Source organism: Herpailurus yagouaroundi, unplaced genomic scaffold (genome assembly GCF_014898765.1).
Source record: "Herpailurus yagouaroundi ecotype Mexico unplaced genomic scaffold, PumYag 162, whole genome shotgun sequence".
Classification (NCBI taxonomy): Eukaryota; Metazoa; Chordata; class Mammalia; order Carnivora; family Felidae; genus Herpailurus; species Herpailurus yagouaroundi.
In genome coordinates, this window is record NW_024412403.1 from 41,041,799 (window position 1) to 41,065,512 (window position 23,714).

General features: G+C 34.7%; 1 long non-coding RNA gene across 1 annotated transcript in view; it reads left to right on the top strand.

The window, feature by feature from the left end:
* The window catches only part of LOC121036107 (uncharacterized), a 91,307-nt gene extending 83,621 nt beyond the window's left edge, over nucleotides 1–7,686 (top strand). Inside the window, exon 4 of the long non-coding RNA XR_005793238.1 lies at nucleotides 7,488–7,686. This is a non-coding gene — a long non-coding RNA (uncharacterized LOC121036107). The remainder of the gene's footprint in view (nucleotides 1–7,487) is intronic.
* The last annotated feature ends 16,028 nt before the right edge of the window (nucleotides 7,687–23,714 follow it).

Genomic DNA, 23,714 nt, shown 5'->3' on the forward strand with positions numbered 1-23,714 from the left:
AAACTATTGTAAATTTCCATTAAAATATTTTATCATTCTTTTCCCAATATCAAATTGTCAAAGTTGATCTTATGATTTTAGTGGGAAGTTTAGAACTCTATGTTATATGTGTGGCTCTTACCTTATATGTACCTTATATCCTGAACTGTCCAGCACAGACCCACATAATATAATGTAATCATGGATAGCACCCATGCAATGTGCTCCTTTTAAAGAGTTTGTGTTACCCAGTCAATAGTCCGTAACCTGCCCTTCATTGATGAAGAGTTTGTTCTTTGTGACATCTCAAAGAAGCAAAAATAATTCAAGGTACTACTCAATACCTTAACACACTTATATAAAATGTACTGCTATTTTTAAATATATGCTTTAAAACTTAATTTCAAAAATATACCTCAGGGAATATAATTGCTTAAAACTTTGCAGTTCTTATAGAACTTCATATCTACTCATATCTATTATGGATCCCCTTAGCAATCCTTTGAGGTGCCACAGGTAATTTTAGAGATTGGAGTTGTTAAGAGGTTAGTGAAGAATTGGGAGAGAAGAAACAAATCTTCCTTACAGAAGGGTTCCAAATAATATAAATAGATAGCTGTCCCTCCAGGAGGTAGAGCTTAACTCCCAACTTCTTCCTTTAAGTATGAGCTGGGCTTAGTATAGAATATTAAAAGGGGAGGGGCGCCTGGGTGGCTCAGTCGGTTCAGCGTCTACTTCCACTGGTGTCATGATCAAGGTTCATGAGTTAGAGCCCCACGTCAGGCTCTGTGCTGACAGCTTGGAGCCTGGAGCGTTCTTCAGATTCTGTGTCCGCCTCTCTTTCCGCCCCACCCCTGCTTGTGCTTGGTCTCTCTCTGTCTTTCAAAAGTGAATAAACATAAAAAAATTAATTGAAAGGGGAAAATAGTAACTTCACAGTGGAGAAACCTGGCAATACCTTAACTAAGTGATCAAGATTTATATCCCCAGTAATGTCATAAGCATATCATGCACCCTGTGATATGATGGGAGGTGATAGGCACTTTACATTATTCCAAATTATGCAAAATGAAGTTTCATTTTTTTCAAAAAAGTACTCGCATATTGATACCCATGCTAGGACTGAAGTGAGTTCCTGCTGAATGTGTTCCCCACTCCATTTCAAATCAATCATTTCTTAATGTACAGGAAGAAAATTTTATGCAGATATATAAAAAGAATGCTGACAGTGGTGCATATTTTAATTTGCATTCAATTTAATAAAATTGCAATTTAAATTCTTATTAAATCTTCAAAGAGAAATCCTATCTAATAAATGTACATATAAATCTAGTATTTTTGTTAAAATAAAAAACATGCAGTTCTCCCTTTGTTCTTTGATCAGCGCCCAATTGACTTATAAGTTTGGCAGATTAATTTCCCCTAAACATTTGGCAGCATTTATAAGCCTGATTAATTCAATTTCCTTAGACATTTTAAATTAGAATTACAAATTTTAACACATCCAAGTCTCTCAAGCATTTCACACACCTAACAAGAGAGATTTACAAATCTAATAAACAATCTCTTAAACACTTAACTACTTACAAACCTTAAAAGTCTAAATTTCTAGAGTTTTAAAGTATTAAATATTTAAGCAATAAAATATTGTATACAAACAACTACTCTTTTCTTGCAGTTATCAAGTTAAAATCATAAGTACGAAAAGTATATCTCTTAATTATTTCATCTTAAAACCAAAATTATAACATCAAATAAGTAATCTTTAAAAATTCAAATTAAAAACCATAAGTGTATGCGTGCCTGGTTGGCTTAGTCAGTAGCATGTAACTCGATCTCAGGATCATGAATTCAAGCTCCACATTGGGTGTAGAGCCTACTTAAAATTAAAAAATAAATAAATAAATAAAACCCATAAGTTCAATATCAATCCGTTTTCTTAAACATTCAAATTAAAACGACAAATTCAACATGACAGATTCTTTAATGTCAAATTACCTTCAACATTTACAAACTTAATGAACAAACACACCCAAGTTACGTGAGGATTATAAAACTATTCCTAAACTTAGCATAAATGTATTATATGCCTTACTCCCATGTTTTCTCTATACATTGTAAACATTTACATATTTTCAAACACAATATGTAAACATCTGCACTGACATAAATGACCTGGGGAGTCATTTGCCGACTACAGGGAGAGAAGGTCATCCAGGCCAGATGAAAGGTGTTGGTAAGTAAAGACACCAGTTTATGGGCATTTGGGTGCATCTTCCAAGATTTAGCAGCACCTTTCTTTTAAAAATGGAGCTTTACAAGTTCTCTCCTTTTCTTGCAGACACTGTACATGATTTTTAATTGTCTGAATAGAATTGCGATTTGGTAGTCCGATGCACGCTGCAAATAATCTGCTTACTATCTTGTTGGTTTCTGAATCCTCTTTATGTTTTACTTCTTATCTGTCACACTCATTATCATTTAAGATCGTTTTATTGATGCATTGCTACATCTCATTATATGATACCTATTTAGCTCTTTTTCATGGATGGATGCCCATAAAATTATCTATTCCGGTCTCCAATTTGTCATTAAATTCTTTGTTCCATTCATTAATACATAATTATTTCAGGGAATTTTTCAACTCAGTAACTTCACAGTCGCCATCATTTGCAATTAACCTCTGACTACTGTATAATGCCAGGGGTGGGAGAAACATAGAAAATTTAAGTCAAGCTCATATTTCTGTTGAAGTGCCAACTCAACACTTATGTTCACTCTCCCATGGGATATCTTCTTCCCCATATCTTGTAGAAACCTAAAGGGGAAGAATTGCATTAAAATCACATGAGTGTTGCAACATTTCTAATATCAGCATCCTCATTTCTTATTCGAGCTCATCAATAGGTTTGTGACTTCAATTCTGATGATTGTGGATGAATCATCTCACTGATAGAATTTTATTTAACTTAGATAATAAGGCAAAGATTTATAATTGAGAGATGTTGTTATGAAACTTTAAAGATATTGAGAAAGAGTATGAAAAACTATAAAAGGGAATATACTGCAAAAGAGTCGAAGTTAGTTTAATTCTGTTATTAGCACTTTCCCTAAAAGTTTCAAATACCTAGATCTCTTTTAGTTAACATTTCTATTTCCAATATCACTAGAATTTTCCATTTTAATATCCAGATTCACTATGTTTGCTTGCTTTATGATTGTCACAAAGGTAGAGACGTGGGATTAAATTTTGGCTTTTTTTTTTTTACTTCACTTTTCTGTTAGTTTTCTCATCCTAAACAAGGGGATAAAACACTGGCTTGATATGAGTTAATATTTGCAAAGCTACCCAGTACAGTTGCTGGTACACAGTAGGTGTTCCAAAAATAGTTGTACATTTTTTCAAGCCATTGTTTTTCAGCTTAGATTCACCTGTGGTGTTAATTATATAGAAAATCTTGCATATTCCAATGCAACCTTTTTATTTGGTTTTTAAACACTTTATTATTTTCTTTTTCTTTTTTTCTTTTTTCTTTTTTCTTTCTTTTAGGGAGAAAGAGCACACACACGCCTGCGTGCAAGTTGGGGCAGGACAGAGGGATAGGGAAGGAAAGAATCCTAAGCAAGGCTCCATGCTCAGTGCAGAGCCTAATGCGGGGCTCAATCTCACAACTATGAGATCATGACCTGAGCTGGAATCAAGAGTCGGTCACTCAACAACTGAGCCACCCAGGTGCTCCCCAATTCAACCTTTTTAAACAAAGAAAAATAATGTTGTGCACCTTTTTTGAGGAGGTTTGTTTTGTTTTCATCTATCCAGCAATGAAAGCAGTTGTTTTTGCATCTAGATCTCTCAGGCAGAGTGGTAAATATTTTTGTGATGTAGCTAATATTACAATTGTTTAATAAAGAATGGTATGCTGGGGTGCCTGGGTGGCTCAGTCGGTTAAGCAGCCAACTCTTGATTTCAGCTCAGGTCATGATCCCACAGTTTCATGAGTTGGTGCCCAGCATGGCTCTGCACTGACAGCATGAAGCCTGCTTCAGATTCTCCCTCTTTCACTGCCCACTCGCAGTGTCTCTGTCTCTCTCAAAATAAATAAACAATTGTTAAATAAATTAATTACTTAATAATAAATTAAAAAATAAAGAATGTTATGCTACCATCACTTGCCATATTTGTCAGTTTTTTTTATGAGAAATTGATTAACTCTCCAAAAAGAAGAGGGTCACTAACATACTAAAAGAGAGAGAAAGAGAGAGAGAGAAAGACCATTGCCTTTATTATGGAACTGTAGGTTATTAAATTACAGGTATTTGACATCTGAAAAAACCTTTTTCAACTTAACATATTTCACTAAAGAGAAATTTGGAAATCAGAGATAGGGTACAACTCTCGATTTATATGGCAAATCAGCCAGTGAACCCAACTCTCCTGAATCCAATCTGACTGTATATCCATTATGCCATGCAGCCTAGATAAACTGCTTACTTCATACATAATTTCCTCAACCAAAATTCTTCTGAGCAATGATTAACTAGCCGTCTTTATAACTCCAGTTCTTATTAAAACCAAATTTTATCTTTCTGGTGTCCATTTACTTAAGTAGGTGGCTCTAGCCTCAAATATAATTTCAGATTTATCCTTATCTGATGTGGTAGTGAAAACATTAAACTCTGACTTATTCAAAAAGATTATGAAACAAAGACACAAATGCAAAATGCTATATGAGTTGAAAAGCCATCTTATTTTCTCACTTTTATTTTTTTTTAATGTCTCAGGAGTCATTCTTTAGCTATGAGCAGTGAATGGTATTTCAGCATCATTTGGTCTGAATATTCGAGCACCAGTTCTGCCATTACAATAACCGCATAAATCAGTACATGCATGTCTGTTCACATTCTGCATCATTCTCCAAAAAAGATTCCAGATACCATAATGTTTTCAATTCACAATGCATAAATTTAAGCAATTATTAACTCTTTTTAAAGAAAAACAAGCCGTCATAGACATTTTTAGACTCCAGAGTTTTGCAGATTCTCGTTTGAGAAACACTACCAATTGTCTCATCTTTTTTTTTTCAACGTTTATTTATTTTGGGGACAGAGAGAGACAGAGCATGAATGGGGGAGGGGCAGAGAGAGAGGGAGACACAGAATCGGAAACAGGCTCCAGGCTCTGAGCCATCAGCCCAGAGCCCGACGCGGGGCTCGAACTCACGGACCGCGAGATCGTGACCTGGCTGAAGTCGGCGCTCAACCGACTGCGCCACCCAGGCGCCCCTGTCTCATCTTTTTGACACTTGACTCTAACATACCAAATTAAGGACTGCTAGGTTTAACACCATGTCAACAGCAGCAAGTAACTGCTAAAACACCTGACCACACAAAGAAGTTTTTAAGCATGGCCTGGGAATATTTAGCTTGTTAGTACAAATTTGTATGTTTGTATAAAAACCAGACCTATGCTAATTGTCCTTTAGAACAACACTGCTTTGCAATACATGACAGCAATCTATGATTTTTTCATAAGACTCATCCTGACTGATCTCAGAGAGTTATGCTTTGCACTCTTCCTCTAAGAAGACGAAACATAGTCATCAACGAATATAAGTTATATCATTAATTTTATTATGATATTGCATAAGCAAGATGCATATAGTTCCTTGAAATCAGTCACTTGTGTGTACACATTATGTTACAGGCTTTACTTGATCATTTATCCCTAAATCATCTTCCTCAAGTGACTTAACTTTCCTAAATTGTTTACTCTTTAAAACAACAACAACAACAAAAAAAATTTAAAAAAAAGATAAATAAAACAACAACAACAACAAAGTAAAGAACAAAGACTCTGGAGCCAGATAATCTGGATGTGAATCTCATCTCTGCTCCTACCAGCTGGCTTACCTTGACCAAGATACCAATTTCCTTTGCCTCATGTTTCTCAATTGCAAAATGTGGAAAAAATAAGAACCACCATATGAAATTAAGTGAGTTAACATGTGTAAGTGAGTTAACATGTGTAAGGTGCTGAGAAAAATCACAAGCACATTAGAAGGGCTACACAAATGTTGGTTGTTATTAACCACCTCTAAGAATTTTTGAGAGAATAGGATAATGTGTATAATACCAGTAGCATGGGGCCTGGCTTATGATTAAGGCCCAGTGACTAGTATGAATAGTAAGTACTATTTCTGCTGATGACCCAAAATATTGAATTAGAGAGGCACCTGGGTGGCTCAATCCGTTGATCATCCAACTCTTGATTTCGGCTCAGGTCATGATCTCATGGTCATGTTTGAGCCGCTCATTGGGGTCCATGCTCAGCACGCTTAAGATTTTCTCTCTCTCTCTCTCTCTCTCTCTCTCTCTCTCTCTCTCCCTCCCTCTCTCTCTATCTCTCTTTCTCTCCCTCCTTCAGCCCCTCCCCAACTTTCTCACACACATGTGTGCTTTCTCTCTCTCTCAAAAAAAAAATACTAATATTAAAAATAAACAAATAAATAAAATATTCAATTAGATATTAGCCATAAAGGATTAAAGGGATTAAGTAGTTTGTAAAACTCAAAAATTATTGTAAATATTATCTACTCAGAGGCAGCTATAGTGAAAAGGCACAAGCACGTATTATGCACAAACGTAGAGTGGGCACAAACAGATGTGAGCTTACCTTTTAGTAATTGGGTAACTCTGACCAAGCTATTTAACTTCTCTGTTGATAGCATGAAGTTAAAAGTATTAATCCAAAGAGATTCTTGTGAAATTGTAATGAGATAATATATGTGAAACATATATATGAAGTATATACTCCACTGATGTTGTATCCTACTCTTTTCCTTCAAAAACATTGGTTTGATTGTTGGGACTAATTTCCCCACAATACAAAACATATCTTTGGACTTTAGCAAATTTATAGCAAGTTCACTTTATAGGAAAAAAGGTACTAAGTTCAACTAAGTGGTTCCTGTGTTCTCATAGTTTTCAACTATCATCTTTAAATTTCCTGTTATTTTCCAGATTAAGTAGGTAAAAGTGTTGTAGATCAAAAGCCTTTTACGTAGTGAGCATTCATCATTTTTAAAAGTTCCTTAAAATGAAGTTAACACTTTGATGAAGTTTTTCATGCATTTTTCTAACAGTTCAGGGAAATGCAGTAGAAGTAAGATATGGGTTAATAACACTGTACCAAAAGGAGAGATGGGGGGAAAGAAACACTAGCCGGTGTGATGAGAAAGTGATTTATAGTAGTAATGAATTGAAGCCCTTCCAAAAGAAGTATTTACCAGAAGAGTGCTTTAAAATGTCACCTATATTGCTAAATTATAAATACTTTTAAAATAAAATGGGAAAGAGAAACTGTTGTGAATCATTGATTTCATCCACTTTGGGACAATGACATTGCTAGGGAATGACAGATGGCCTACTGGCCTCTGAATGCTGCTTTCTCCCAGTGCTGCTTCATCTAAGACCTCTGACTGTTTACCTGTCATTCTCTTTCATCCCAGAGCCATTAACAAAAAGGGGCCTTACCTGTTCAATACGTATGCTAATTAATGGTCACAGCTGCAGCCTGGACATCCTCCTAAAGAATGCAGAGGGACCTGGAACCTAACAGAGCTTCAGGGAAGGTATTTACAGTCCATCTACCCTTTTGTCTGATTGCCTAATGTGTTCCAGCCACAGTGCTAGACATTATTATATCATGTCGCCCAGGATAGAACATTCTTTGTATCTTTATTCAAATTAATTAGCTGAAAGAACTCTAAATCATTTAAATTTAAAAGTAGATCTACCTACCTTAAATTTTTGGACTATGTAAATGATCTTGGCATCAAAATTTAATCATTTAAAATTTTATCTGTTCTCCACTGTATATCCGTTACACATTTATTTTAGAATATCCTGTCATAGAAACGGTTTGTTCATCTAAAAGAGATCTTCAAAGTAGTTTTGATTTTGTTCATGAAATTAACAAGAGTTTTGTCTAAACTAGTTCACAATAGTTTGTCTGCACTCGTTCATAATATTGGTGGATGTTTGCTATCATTATTTCAATTAAGCAAAGGACTTGCGTCATGTCTTTAGATTTTTCTGAGTTCTTATTTCTGTAACGAATAATATTGAATGCTCTCTAAGGTGAAATTTAATCAGAATTGCTAGGTACATAGCTCTGTTAGAGGGCTCCTTACTAAGATTACAATGCTGCTAAAATTGGTGAAGCCTACAAAGCATTTATCAAATAAGGAAAATTTAACAAAGTCTCTGAAATGTAATTAAGATGAACTTTCAGCTTTTAGAATATCCCATTATAGTAATAGTGTTCTTCAAACTTTTCCTTAAATAGGAAATTATTTCACTTTTTTATGTTTATTAAATCAATATAATATTGTTGATATAAAATTACAAGTACTATAAGGATGTACAAATAAAATGCAAAAGTTTCCTATAATCCACCCCTAAAGAAGTAACCATTGTTAATCAATCTTATTGGCCTAATATTCAGGTTATTTTTTTAAAATTGTTTTTATTTATTTTTGAGAGAGAGAGAAACAGAGCGTGAGTAGGGGAGGGGCAGAGAGAGGGAGACACAGAATCCAAAGCAAGCTCCAGGCTCTAAGCTGTCGGCACAGAGCCCAACACGGAGCTCAAACCCACAAACCGTGAGATCATGACCTGAGCTGAAATCAGATGCTCAACACACTGAGCCACCCAGGCTCCCCAAGTTATTTATTTTTATTAATTTAATCCCTCAACTTAGCATGTAAACTATGTGTGGATCACTTTTTGTAATTCTCTCACTTTAAATAACTTCTTCAATTTACAGACCACATATGATTTCAAACTTGTCAGACAGGAAAGCTTATTCAGTTTAATTTGACAGTAAAAAATAAAAGCCATTTTAAATTTCTTAATGGATATCACGATCCCATGATAATATTTGCTTTATGAGCTTATGAATTCACATCTGTCCTATAAAGACTTTATTTTAACTCAGTAATACCCAATACAGCATATAGAACCCTTTGAGATCTGATGGCATCAATTTTCCAGCCTCATTTCTTATTACCCCCTTTTTCCTGACTCCCTGAACACACACATACATACTCTCATAGAAGCAGCAAATTTGCTTTATCCATTCTTCACATTCTTTCATACCTCTACACAAGTCATTTCTTCCATTCTGTCTTCTCACATCATCCTGAAATTCTTAGGTACCTCTTGCCGGTAATTTTTGCTATTCTCAACCAACTTTGTGATGCATATTTATGCAACTTGTTTATTATACTTACCTCAGTATATTATAATTGGGTTAAATGTATGTCTCTCCAACATTGTAAGCCTGGATTAAATTATGTTCTCAATAATGAGTTGATAAATTGAGTGAGTGCATAGATTGATCAATGGATGGATGGTGGGTACATGGTTGGATGAATTCATAGATGGATTAAAAATGGATGAATGTATGATGAGATGTCTATTTTAATAACTATAAGTAAGACAGAATGGAATTTCCTGAGACAACGAAACCCCATGTATTCTGAAGTAAGACCCAAGGTTTTCTCTGAACAAGAGGCAGCATATAGAAGTTTCCATGATGACCAAACATTTAATAATATCAGATAAAGAGATATCATGCTCCCTAATTTCAAACTGTATTACCAAGTTATAGTTATTTTTCTTTTTTTTTTTTTTAATTTTTTTTTCCACGTTTTTATTTATTTTTGGGACAGAGAGAGACAGAGCATGAACGGGGGAGGGGCAGAGAGAGAGGGAGACACAGAACTGGAAACAGGCTCCAGGCTCTGAGCCATCAGCCCAGAGCCTGACGCGGGGCTCGAACTCACGGACCGCGAGATCGTGACCTGGCTGAAGTCGGACGCTTAACCGACTGCGCCACCCAGGCGCCCCCAAGTTATAGTTATTAAAATAATGTGGTGCTGACACAAAAACAGGCACATAGATCAATAAAACAGAATAGAGAGCTCAGAAATAAACCCACACTTATACGGTCAATTAATCTACAACAAAAGGGGCAAGGACATACAATGGCAAAAAGACAATCACTTTTAAATTTCTTTTTTAATGTTTACTTATTTTTGAGAGAGAGGGAGACAGTGTGAGCAGGGAAGGGGTAGAGAAAGAGAAGACAAGGAATCCAAAGCAGTCTCCAGGCTCCAAGCTGTCAGCACAGAGCCCAACATGGGGCTCAGATTCACAAACCGCAAGATCATGACCTGAGCCCAGTCAGACACTTAACTGACTGAGCCACCCAGGGGCCTCAAGACCAATCTCTTTTAAATAAATAAATAAATAAATAAATAAATAAATAAATAGCGTTGGAAAAGCTGGACAACTAGATACAAAGGAATGAAACTGGACCACTTTCTTACACCATATACAAAAATACATTCAAAATAGGTTAAAGACTTAAATGTAAGACCAGAAGCATAAAACTACTAAAAGAAAACAGGCAGTAAACTCTTAGACATTGGTCTAAGTAATATTTTTTGGATCTGTCTCCTCAAGCAAGGACAACAAAAATAAAAATAAACAAATGGAACTGCATTAAACTAAAAAAACTTTTGCACAGTGAGGGAAACCATCAATAAGACCAAAAGGTGATCTACTGAATGGGAAAAGATATTTGTGAATGCTGTAACTGATAAAAGACTAATATCCAAGATATATAAAGAATCCAGAAACTCAAAATTTACAAAAAAGAAGCAATCCAAATAAATTGGGCAGAGGATCTGAATAGACATTTCTCCAAAAAAGATACACAGACGGCCAACAGACAATGAAAAGTGTTCAAATCGCTAATCACCAGAGAAATGCAAATCAAAAGTATAGTGAAATACCACCTCACACCTGTCAAAATGGCTATTATCAAAAAAGTAAGAAATAACAAGTGTTGGCAAGTATGTAGAGAAAAGGGAACCCTCATGTGCTGGTGGTAGAAATTAACAATGGTAGAGAAAAGATGGGAAACAGTATGGAGATTCCTCAAAAAATTAAAAAGAGAACTACCATGCAATCCAGTAATTCCGCTTCTGGATATTTATCTGAAAAAAAAATGTAAACACTAATTCGAAAAGATAGAGGCACTCCTATGTTCATTGTAGCATTATTTACAATAGCCAATGTATGAAAAAAAAAACCTAACTGTCCATTAATAGGTGAATAAAGATTATGTGATATATATTTATATGGGGGAATATTACTCAGCCATAAAAAGAATGAAATCTTGCCATTTGCAACAACATTGATGGACTTAGAGGGTATTATGCTAAGTGGAATAGGTCAGAGAAATAACAAATAGCATACTAGTTCACTTATATGTGGAATCTAAAAAAAAAAAAAAAAAATGAACAAACAAAACAGAAACAGACTCCTAGACACAGAGAACAATCTGATGGTTGCCAGAGGGGCGGGTTATGGGTTGAGAAGAAATAGGGGAAGAGTATTCAAGGGTACAAACTTCCAGTTATAAAATAAATAAAACACAGGGATTAAATGTACCACATAAGGAATATAGTTAATAATATGTAACAACTTTGTATGGTGACAGGTGGTAGCTAGATTTATCATGATTACTTTGTAATGTATAAATATGAAAGGTGTGCTATGTTGTGCACCTGAAATTAATATGATATTGTATGTCAACTGCATTTCAAATAAATAAATAAATAAATAAATAGTCAACACTGATACTAATTTTATGCCCCGGAAAAAAACTTTTTTAAAGAAGAAAAAAAAAATGTTCTAATTATAGTACTTTATATGAATTGCTTACACTTGTATCTAATTATCATTTGAGAATAAATGATTATATATATCATTAAATATGTGTTAGATGAACATTTTGCTAGAATTAAAAACAATATGCTTGTGTGTCCAACCACTTATAATTTCCATTGTGTATATTTTATATCACACATTATTATTATTATTATTATTTTATTATCTATGAATACGACCCATGCCTCATATCCTAAATGGGGTACTTGCATTTCTAGAATTAGTAACTATACCTAATCCAAAGACTTCAACATACCAGAAGACTGCATTTATCATACTCTCATTGTTACCCTGCACCTGGCAGTATTGAAATCTTCCCTAAAATATCTAGTAAAATAGGATTTTGTAATGGTGCTTCGTATGCTTAAGGCAAAAGACAAACAAACAAAAAAAACATAAAAATTTAGGAGAGTAACCAACACTGATACTACTGTGGGATATTGACTAATACCTCCTATGTAACAGGTAGGGCGTCGAGCACTGGAAACCCAAATGTGTCAGACGTGGTTCTTACCTACCACGTGCTCAGTTTCAAGGAGAATTTAGACAAAATAGCTGTTTTAAATTCTTGGCAGGAAACAAGATGGGCTAAAAATGAAATAATGAGTGAAAAGCCTGAATTACAATCCAGTGTAATAAGACTTCTTAAAAAGAGATCAATACAAATCTCTATCAGGTAGGTTAATTGTGTGGTTAGATTGTGGAATAGTACAGCCCAGGAATAACGTTCAGTTTTCTGGTCCTAGCCTTTCTTTCATTTTAAGATCTAGAAATGAGGCCCAGAAATATTAAATCACTTCAGGCCTTGGGTAGGTCACTTAGCCTTTATAGGTTTCGTCTCATGCTGATGTTTTTCCTATAGGCCCAGAGAGACTGGGTAAGAATAAACTGGCATATGTCATAAAGCTAAATCATAATGCAGGCCTCAGGAGGTTAACTACTAGTAAGATTAAGGTAATATCTTATTGCAATATGCTTCAGTTCTCTAACATTCTAGTTTTTAAAAATTTAGGTACCTACCATGTGCTAGGCTGGCTGACATAACCACTGAGATGTGGTAGTTGACCACCTTCTTTTTTTCTTGGGGACACTGTATTCTATTTTACCTATTTTTAATACTTTTTAATTTGCATACATATTATATTTTTGTTCATTCCTCTGAATTATAATTATTTGCCTGCTGACATTCTTCTTATAAACATGTTATTTATTAATAACTCAGAGAAATTCAAATTATACTTTAAAAATAGATGTATGGATATTTGAAGGACTGATTTAGCAGTTATTTCTGAGACAAAACATTGGTTTACTATGTGTGTTTTCTCTCCCCAAGAAATATCAGTCTCTTTACAAAGGAACTATTTCCCTTTTTGTTCTGAAATTGTAACCAGATTTTGCTGTGAGAAACAAAACATGAAATATACTTAATATCTTCAGGAAGTAAACACTGGCATTAAATTTTCTGTGACAGAGCTAATTTTTATCTTCTATGGTCCACTTTTAGCCTTATGAATTTTTCATTTATCAAAATTAATATAAATAACACAAGTAAGCATTGCCTTTTGACAATGCAAGCCAAGCCAAATAATATATTAAGAAAACCAAATCAGCTTATTTTCTCAGTCTCAGACACAAAGGAGAAAATGCCCTAAGTATTTATATGTCATCAGAATTGTTAATATACCATGATATATTTTAGGTGCACTTACCTTTGACCACAATAAATACAAGCAGAATTCTTTCATTAATACAGCTTTTTAAAATGTTTCACATTTATATATTCTTGGTAGCCAGTTCATTAGTTTTTGTTTTATTTTTAATAAAATGGATACCTATTAATTTATAAAGGACCTAGTTTGATGTTAATGAAAATTAAAGCTCATACAACTTATACCATACTTTTTTACTAAGCAAATTTCATTCCTAGCTATTTACTCAACAGGTGTATCCAATACATACATCTATATATTCTCCAAAGGACAAATAGAAGAGGGTCCCAACACCTTTATTTGTAATAGATCAAAAACTGAAAACAACCAAATGTCCATCAACAGTAGAATGGATAAATCGTGGTGTAGTCATACAATAAAATAATAAATAGCAGTAAAAAAAATTAACAGCCATTGCATGCAACCATATGAATATCACAATTACAATATTGAGCAAAAAAAAAAAACCAAGTGCAATAGAATACATACATATCACATGTTTCCATTTATGTAAAATGCAAATACCAACAAGCTATTATGGTGATGGAATTGAGAATAGTGGTTACATTTTATAAAGGTGGGAACAATAATGTCTGGGAGGAGACACCTAAGAACCTTCTTAGGTTCTTATAGGGTTCTTCTACAGCCTGATCTGAGAGGTGGTTTTTTATATTTTCACTTTATAAAACTCAAAAAGCTGATGATCTGTTCACTTTTCCATATTGTTTCATTCTTTAATAAAAATATTTGTCCAAAACACAAAGAAAAAGAAATTGGTGCCACTTAAATTAGTTGCTGGCCTAGACTTATCTAGTATTCCCTACTCAAAACCTGACTTTTCTCTCTTTTTTTCTGCACTGTCTCTTGATTTTTAAAAGATGCCTATTTTCTTTTCTCTCACAGGTATATAGCTTGAGATCATTGGTTGTGGCAAAAATTTTATGTAGCTGTCACAAAGAAATAAGTGCTATAAAAATTTACTTATAGGGTCTCATGAAGCTTACCTATCCTTCTCTAGCTGTATTGATATCAAAGTATACATTTTGTAAAAAAGCAATCACATAGGTAACTAGAAATAATAGCAATTGAACAGGACTGCTGTGCCAAAATTGTTTTCTTGCATTAAGTTTTTTTTCAAAACTTTTCTGTTGACAGCCTACTGATAATGTTGTTTGCTGAACTGAACTGTTACAGTTTTAATTAGTAGGAATGAAGAGTTAATGACATTTTTAATCAAATGATTTGAACATGAAATTTAAGTAGCTATGTTTTCATAATAAAAAAATAATGAGTTGTCAAAAACAAAATTGATTTGCAAGATCTTGTTAAGCCACAGAAAATTCCCCAGATGCTTTAAAGGTAAAAATAACCATAGTGATCATTTATTCTACAAACATTTATTTCACATCCACCATGAGAATACACTATTCTGGGTTAAAGTGTATGCAGTAAAGAAGGAATAATTAAAGTAAATATTAAATAACTAGATTGGAAGCAAAAGAATAAAACAAACCATTATACTAGCATTAAATATAGGTACATAATAATGTGGTTTCTCAATAGGAAGGGGTGTTTTAGCCTAAAATTGGTAGAAGAAATAGCAAAGAAATAGAATAACTTTTGGTATGATTTTTAAACCAAAATAAAGATGTATCAATAGACTGACTATATGTTGGAGTATAAATTAGTATAAGTTTCTGAAAGCAATTTCATGTATTGAATTTGTTCTTTTAAATTTGTGCTTGTACACTTTGAATTAATATTTCCATTTCACGTCATCTATCCTAAAGAAATAAAAAGAACTGGGAAAAATACTTTTTCAAATATTTGTAAAACATTTAGAGCATAATTGGCAATTTCTTTAATAATATATTTCCCATGATAGGTTTTTCCCAATTTATTGTTTAAAAAGGTGTCTTATATTGCAATGAGTCTGTCATAAGAGATTCTGGTACAGTGATACTTTAGAGCAGCTCAGTAAATACCATTTTAAGGAAACAAAATGAGATTGATGACTCTTGAATTAAAACTCAGTGGATCTTGGGGCTCAGTCAGTTAAGCATCCTGCTCTTGATTTCAGCTCAGGTCATGGTCTCCTGGTTCGTAAGTTCTAGCCCCATGTGGAACCCTGATGGAACCCCATTTCAAGCCCTGCATTGGGCATGCTGACAGTGCAGAGCCTGCTTGGGATTCTCTCTCTCTCCCCCTCTCTCTCTGCCCCTCCTCTGCTCCCACTCTTTCTCTCTCTTTCTCAAAATAAATAAATAAACTTAAATAAAATAAATAAAATGCCAGTGAATCTTGTGTTTTGTGAAAAATAGCTTATGTTATTGCTAGGAAATGTTTGAAATGTTCATGTAGCTAGCTAGCATCAGCTGGTAAGGAAAGTCTTCTCAAAATCTTATCCAAAAAGAAATCTTATTTGTTTACTTAGATATTATTTTAAAAATCCCCCATCTGGGATATATGTCACTGCAGTATTCTAATCATGATAATATAATTAGTTTCCAAGAACTATCTGATAACTTAAATGCATTTGGAGGCTATAATGTAGTTGTTGTTTTCTGAATAAAATTATGTTTTGATGGAGAATTCTAGAAATATTTAGAGTTATGTCCATTTCCCTTCTCATATCCTTTCCCCTATGCTCTGGTTTCAGTAGGTCTTATCTAAACTACACTTAAGAGATGACCAATCTCTATCTGCTAAACGAATGGAAAAACAAAACATGTAGGTGCTTGTGAATCTTTAGGATTTAATGCTCATCTTCTCAAGCAAAGAGAATTGTTATTTCTCAAATTCCCTCACACCTGCTAAAGAGAGATTAACTTTGTAGGCATTCTTATTTGGAAATCTTTTATCTTTTTCCTTTCTGGAGGAAAACCTTTCTTAAAAAAAATTAATTTACAGCAATCCCTCATATCTGTGTGGGATACATTTCAAGAACCACAGTAGATGCCAGAAAACATGAATCATATCAAATATGCAATCTTTTTCCTATGCATACACACCTATGATAAAGTTTAACTTGTAAATTAGGCACAGTAAGAAGTTAACAGCAATAACTAATAATAAAATAGAAAAATTATAACAATATACTGTAATAAAAGTTATATGAATGTGGCTTCTCTCTCAAAATATTGTACTGTACTCACCCTTCTTCCTGTGCTGATGCAAGATGATAAAATGCCTACATGGTGAGGTGAAGTGAGGTGAATGACGAAGGCATTGTGAGGTTAAGGTAGCGTTAGACCACTATTGATCTTCTAGTGATACATCAGAAGGAGGATCATCTGCTTCAGGACTGTAGTCAGTCATGGGTAACCAAAACTGTGAAAAACAAAACTGGAGATAAGGAGGCACTGCTGTAATAATAGTGAAATGTTGTAATCAAAAGATAAAAACATCATCATTGTGCATTAAATGCTTCCACATAGACTCTCACATTTTAGTAGGGTAGTAGATATTGCTAATGTTTCCCAATATCCTCTTTTCTTCTGATTCTGGGTATGAGGGAGACTACATTTTCCTACCTCTTAAAGTCAGTCATTATCTTATAAGCAGTTCTGACAAATGAAATGTGAGGCAAGGTATGTGTCACCAGCAGTAAATACTGGTGCTCAACTATCTAGCGCATTCTTCCCCTTCTGTGCGAAGCAGATATCATATGATGTGGTGTGACCACATGGAAAAGAGCCCTGAACCAACCCATGTTGAACATGTACAGCAAGCAAGAAATTTCAAGTCACTGAAATGTTGCCACCACGTTCGTTGAGTTCGTTGCCACAGTATAACCTAGCTCATATGCTTCAGAGTATCACTTGTCTGTCTGTCTCCATATACGGTCTTTCTTCAAGACCACACATGCATTCATTAACAGTGAAATAAACATAGATTAGTGTTCGCAATATGCCTTATCTCCTTGATTTAAAAGTAGAACAAGTCAGTGCTATGTGTTTAAAAGATTCAAATCATCAAAGTATAGTTTTCCTTTCTCTTTCACTTTAGAAGCCCGTGACCGGTAAATACTTCGTAGAAATTCAAAAGCCCCGAAGGTACAGCATCAGTCTCTATGAGAAAGATTAAGTTAAGGTATAAAACAAAAATTTAAAAAAAATATTTTCTTAAACATAATAGTTTATTTGTCTTTTATGTAAAAGAAGCCAGGATCAAAATCTAGGGCTCATATGGTAGATCCACAGTGTCTCCATAAATCCAAGTTCCTATTTTTCTGTTCCACCTTCCTCAGTTCGTGGTTTTATCTTCAAGGTTACCCCTCAAAGATAGCTACCACAACTCCGACTATTGCACTGACCTCCAGGCCTGCTGTAGGAGAAAGAGGAAAAGGACAGAAGAGTGCCCTATCCAACTTTCTTTAAGCAGCCTTCGTGATTCTTCCTGAAAATTCTTTGTAACCCTTCCTTTTACATCTCATTGGCCAGAACTGGGTCACGTACACTCACTGACCTGCAAATGTGGCTTGGAAATATAGTCATTTAGCCAGAATTAAAAGGGGGATGGATATTAAACTGCAACTATAATCTGGACCACGCTCCTTGCCAAGGAATCTATCCTATGTGGGCTACAATAACTTTCTATATAAATTTTCTTTTAACTCCTTAAAATCTAACTACTCTCCCTACTCCTCCTGCATATACATAATGATATCACTCTCTTAAGTATTATGCCTTTTCCTCTATTCTTGACAAATTAAATGATCCTTTTTGATTCCAAATCACCTATTACAACTTGAAACTCTTACAAATTGAAATGACACTACTCTCTCCTGCTTCTCCTCTTCCCTTTTTGATTATTCTTTTCCTTGTGTTTTAGTTTGATATCTCACATGGTATGCTCCAAAGCTCAATACTTGATCTTTGATATAATTCTACATGTATAAACAACTGATCTTTTCCTTATCACTGACAAGTTAAGCTTATCTGTCATGTTTGAAGACTCACCAACAGAAGACATTTACTGCTGAGTGTTCAATCATTAAAATTAAGAAAAAAACAATATGGCATATCAGAACATAATTCTGTTTGTTGTAATAACAGCCTATATAACAAAATAGAAAATGACAGAGCACCTACTGTTTAAGTATATTGATTGGATTTAACTTATACTCTTTCATGTGCGGAGATTATCATTTATCTTAAGAATTATGTTTTTGTTGGAATTTGCCTCAAAGCAATATATTAAGTAGTATTTGTTTAATTTATGTGCAACACAAATTCCACAAGGTCATGAACATTTTAACTTAAGAAATATTTACTCTTTGCTTTTTGAAAAAGCAGATACATTCATTTCACATTTTAAGGCATGAGCTTATGTAAGTCCATTTCGCAGCAATATAATCATATTCACATATTCACATTTCTTTGGCATTACTGAAATGAGAGTATCTAATGAATGGACAAAGTTGATATTGATAGATTCTTGATATGAAGTTAACCCTTGGAGTTTATGCCAGTGAGTCCCTTAAAAGGTACTCTGCAAATCATTCACTGGGGACTCTCAAGTTTAACAAGGACTGCAGATAAACCAGATTACTTTTGTTTTTTTTAATTTTTTTTAAACGTTTTATTTATTTTTGAGACAGGGAGAGACAGAGCATGAACAGGGAAGGGTCAGAGAGAGGGAGACACAGAATCTGAAACAGGCTCCAGGCTCTGAGCTGTCAGCACAGAGCCCGACGCGGGGCTCGAACTCACAGACCGCGAGATCATGACCTGAGCCGAAGTCGGCCGCTTAACCAACTGAGCCACCCAGGCGCCCCAAACCAGATTACTTTAAACTTAGATAGTAGATCAAAGTAGGATATGAATATAGACAAGACTCTTCTTGGAACAATCTCTTTCCTGTCTTCCACTTGTCAGCACGATGTCAGCTTTGTGCCTTTTCTATGTGCTCCTATAGCACACATATTTTTGTCTATCAGAACACTCATATATTTACATGTCCCCTCTTGCGATGAAACACTGATCACTAAGCTTTGTAATCTAGACAGTTTAGAACCCCAAATGGTATATTCTATTTGGAAATCTCAAATACTACATTTTTTAAAACTATTTGTTCTTCAAATAAGGAAGGAAAAAAATGAATATGAGCCTTTATGGTGCAAATTTATTCTGATTTTCCTTCTAATTATTTGTTCTATTTGTACACATACTAATCAGGATTTGCAAATACCTCAACTGAATTATTGCATTTATTCATTTATTATGCAACAGATATTGATTGATATTTACCTATGCAAAGCATAGTGCTAGACATCAGAGATACAAAAGTAAATAAGACAGGGAATAGTGGAGAGCAAATAAGCCCTCAATGACTTGAATAGACATTGCTGTTGATTTTACATGTGGTAATTCTACAGTGAATTAATTTTAGAGCATTTTTTTAAATTTTGTATCAGAGGTAATCATGAAATGTGTAAATAACTTCCTGTAGCACCTTAATAAATAATTTTGTATAATCATTTTCTGTGCCTTCAGTTGTGTATACAAATACCTGTAGGTTAGCTGATCTTTATTTACTTCTAACTGAAAAACTCACAAATGATTTCTTCAGCTGCATGGTGAAATTTCTGAACTGAATATTCTTTATTTAGATGACTCTAACGTTCTAAATCATAATTTTAGATGATTTTGGATCATTTGTTTATATACCTTTTAAAATTTCATGATTAAATATGATTTCCTGTATCCCTGAAAATAAGTATTTTTCACTTGGACAGATACAACCCACTTATACAGAGTCAGCTCATGTACTGGAAACAAATCTTGCTGTTTGCCAGGGTGCATATGCAGTCTTGCTCTGCACTAGGAACTCTGCTGACATGAACTGCCTCCCATAGGTGTGGACTCTCCTCACCTAATTTATGCTTTGGCTTCAGCCTTTTCAAAAGTCTTCGTATGCTCATTGTCTTTTATCAGCTTACTTTTCCTCCTGTGAGATAATGAGCACAGAAACTAGGCAAGACCACTATTCATCAGGAGAAGAAACAGAAAACACTGACGTATAAAGAGGGAGAAGGAAATACACATTCTGTGTGTGAAGGTACAACTTATTATCAGTTCCAGGCACCAAGAAAGCTGTCAATGAAAAAGAACCATTCTGGGGCACCTGGGTGGCTCAGTCGGTTGAGCGTCCAACTTGGGCTCAGGTCATTATCTCACAGTTCATGGGTTCAAGCCCCATGTCGGGCTCTGTGCTGACAGCTCAGAGCCTGGAGCCTGCTTCCAATTCCGTGTCCCTCTCTTTCTCTGCCCCTCTCCCACTCACACTCTGTCTTTCCCTCAAAAATAAATAAATGAATATTTTAAAAATTTTAAAAAGAAAAAGAACCATCCTGATCTAACAGCTCTTCAGAGCAGCTGTATTGGGGATAATGTAGTGAAAGCACATACATTTTTTTTGTTTTGTTTTGTTTTTTTATTTTATTTTTTTTATTTATATATGAAATTTATTGTCAAATTGGTTTCCATACAACACCCAGTGCTCATCCCAAAAGGTGCCCTCCTCAATCCCCATCACCCACCCTCTCCTCCCTCCCACCCCCCATCAACCCTCAGTTTGCTCTCAGTTCTCAACAGTCTCTTATGCTTTGGCTCTCTCCCACTCTAACCTCTTTTTTTTTTTTTCCTTCCCCTCCCCCATGGGTTCCTGTTAAGTTTCTCAGGATCCACATAAGAGTGAAACCATATGGTATCTGTCTTTCTCTGTATGTAAGCACATACATTTTTATTGTAAGAATGCAATGTGTGAGTTCCGAAACATGAGTCGTCTTTTTATATTACCTTGTCAACCAGAGGTAAACAGGGATATGAAGCTTAATGGATTTAGATTTGAGGAGTGAGAACTTGAGGCTAAGAGAAATCAGTTATGTCTGGAAGTGAGGTTCAGTAGTTAAGGTATTTCCCACTCAGCCCATGTTGGTAGCTGCAATGAGCTCAACAGTAACCAGTGGTCATTTAGTGTCCATGACACCTGGCACTGTACTGGCAGAGTCCAGGGATCCTCAGCAAACCAGTGACTGACTTCTGTGTCAGAGTAGAACTTTGCCTGACTTTGAGATATCAGTGAAAACTTGGTGTCTTGAAAGACAAGGGAGAGTATCCCTGGTTGCCATTTTAGTTGGCCTTTCCCAACTTAAGAAAGATCTTAAGGTCTTTCAGATGCTGAGTGTTACTCTACACTCAAACCCAGATATTCTGTTCACCCAATGCACTTTCTACAATATTCTATTGTTTAAGGTTCTTTGAGTTTCAATTAACAGAATCTAATTATAGCTATTTGACCCAAAGAGATATTTGGATATTGGGGTTTCTCACAGAACCAAGAAAGAATGACCACATCAGAAATTAGGTCAACTTTACAGTCCTCTTAAATCTACTCTCTACACCACTCACCTACCAACCTGTTCTGGTCTCTGTATCTCTCATTTCAAATATTCAAGTGTCTTGGGGAAGAGTGTCTGATTGGTCCAGCTTTGGTCACAGGTTTGTCTCTAGGCTAGTCAGCTAATAAGATAGGGAGGAGATTGGATATTGCAAATATAGCTGCTGAGATAAAATGATAAGTCATTTTAGAAAGAGTGGCCAGTTTCCAGTAGATGTGCCCTACACAGACTTTGCAGCCTCTGATCTGAAATTTCAAATGAGCCATACTCTTCAGATAACATGAATAGGATTACATGTGGCATAAGAAGTTAGGGACTCAAAAAAAAAAAAAAAATTAGAGACTCTTCTTCCAAAGGGATTAAAAGGTCTTACTAGTATATACCAAAGACTAGGTCTTGAAAATAAAGTAGTGAATGAGGGGCATCTGGGTGGTTCAGTTGGTTGGGCTTCCGACTTTAACTCAGGTCATGATCTTGCAGTTTGTGGGTTCAAGCCCCATATCAGGCTCTGTGCTGACAGCTCAGAGCCTGGAGCCTGCTTCAGATTCTGTGTCTCCCTCTCTCTCTCTGCCTCTCCCTGGCTTCTTTGTCTCTCTCTCTCTCAAAAATAAATAAAAAGATTTAAAAAAATTTTTTTAAGTAGTGAATGAATGAATGAATGAATGAATAAATAAGTTAATAATTCTAGTGAGAGGTTATTTTCCAAAAATGAAACCAAATGTAATAGTAAAGTAAGGATTTGAAGTGAGAAAATTTATTGTATTTTCCCACTTTTATTAAGATATTCAACAGGTTATATTATATGTTATTAACAGATATTATTATTATATGTTCATTATAAGCCAAGGACATTGTACCAATTAACTGTAAGACCTTACATAATTCTTTTAACTCTCTTGAACATCACAGGGATTTCTAAAATCCTCTAAAAGGGATTCAAATGAGGTAACATATGAAGGAACACTGTACACTCTAAAGTTATACTAATATCAATTATTGAAAGTCCTTTTACTTTACAATATTACCTTAAATTGACGTTGTACTTCTGTATCCATCTGGTAGATTGAGTTAATTTTATGTGCTGAGTCACTATTTTTGGTGTCCACAGAAATCAGTGCATGTGTTTAATGACAGCAGAAGGGCTTCCACAAATGAAAATATCAAAATTAGTAGAAATTACCACAATTGCATTCTCCAATCTAAAAATTCCCGACTTGAGTTATTCCAATTAACTTGAGTTAATCCATAGGTAGTGAATGCTACACAAGAACTACTTTGAGTGGAAAATAGAAGGTAGATTCAAAAAAGGAAGAGTCCCTTTCAAGGAAAAAAAAATCTTCTAATACAGCTAAATGCAGTGTCTGACCTCATTGGATTGTGGAGCACTAAGAAACAAAAGTACAAATAGCATTTATTTGACAACTCGAGAGATTTGACTATGCTATGGATATTAGATGAGAATATAAATATATTGTTAATTTTCTCCAGCTGTGATCATGGTATTGTGGTTACCTAGTAAAATGACAAGCCACAGAATGGTAGACAACCCACAAAACACATAAATGGCAAAATATTCATATCCAAAATGTGCAAACGGTAAAGTAACAGTAACAAACAAACGAATGAGAGGTTGAGATAATGTGAGGAGTGTAACAATAAAAGCTGATACATATTGAGAATTTAACACTTGCCAATCAATTCTGTGTCAAGTTGTAGCAGAAACTGTTGGTCCTCCACCTGGGTCCCCTCAGATCTTCAAATGCTCTTTCTTTCTTTCTTTCTTTCTTTCTTTCTTTCTTTCTTTCTTTCTTTCTTTCTTT